At 37.6% G+C, this 380-nt stretch overlaps 1 protein-coding gene across 1 annotated transcript in view; it reads right to left on the reverse strand.

Annotated features, from left to right (window-relative positions):
- Positions 1–380, reverse strand: part of LOC107586606 (synaptosomal-associated protein 25-B-like) — a 38,228-nt gene that overhangs the window by 10,586 nt on the left and 27,262 nt on the right. The gene's annotated exons all lie outside the window — the stretch shown is intronic.

The following is a 380-nucleotide window of genomic DNA, read 5'->3' on the forward strand; positions in this document are numbered from 1 at the left end:
CATCGCTGTGAAAACCCCCTTTTGGAACCTTTATTTTTAAGAGTGATAATAAAATTGAAAGGGGAAAGACTGGGGCTGTCAAGCTCCAAAATCAGCACTGTATAAGAATCATAATCATTCAGTGGAAGAAGGTTCAGGTTCAGAACAACATAAGAGTGACTTTATTTTTGGGTAAACTATCTCTTTAAAATCAAAAAGCATATGCTAATATTTTGTAATAGAGATGCTCTTCTGAGCCTTTAGGGAATCCAGTGGTTGTTGGCATGAATGCTTGGCATCACTGGGCACTTGCTCACTGTAACTGAGCCAACACTGTCTGAGTTAAACTGAAAAAAGAAACAGTAAGGATGATTATGAATGTGTGAACACTGTGAGCAAAT

The sequence above is a fragment of the Sinocyclocheilus grahami genome, unplaced genomic scaffold (assembly GCF_001515645.1).
Source record: "Sinocyclocheilus grahami isolate Dianchi unplaced genomic scaffold, SAMN03320097.WGS_v1.1 scaffold84.1, whole genome shotgun sequence".
In the NCBI taxonomy this organism is placed as follows: Eukaryota; Metazoa; Chordata; class Actinopteri; order Cypriniformes; family Cyprinidae; genus Sinocyclocheilus; species Sinocyclocheilus grahami.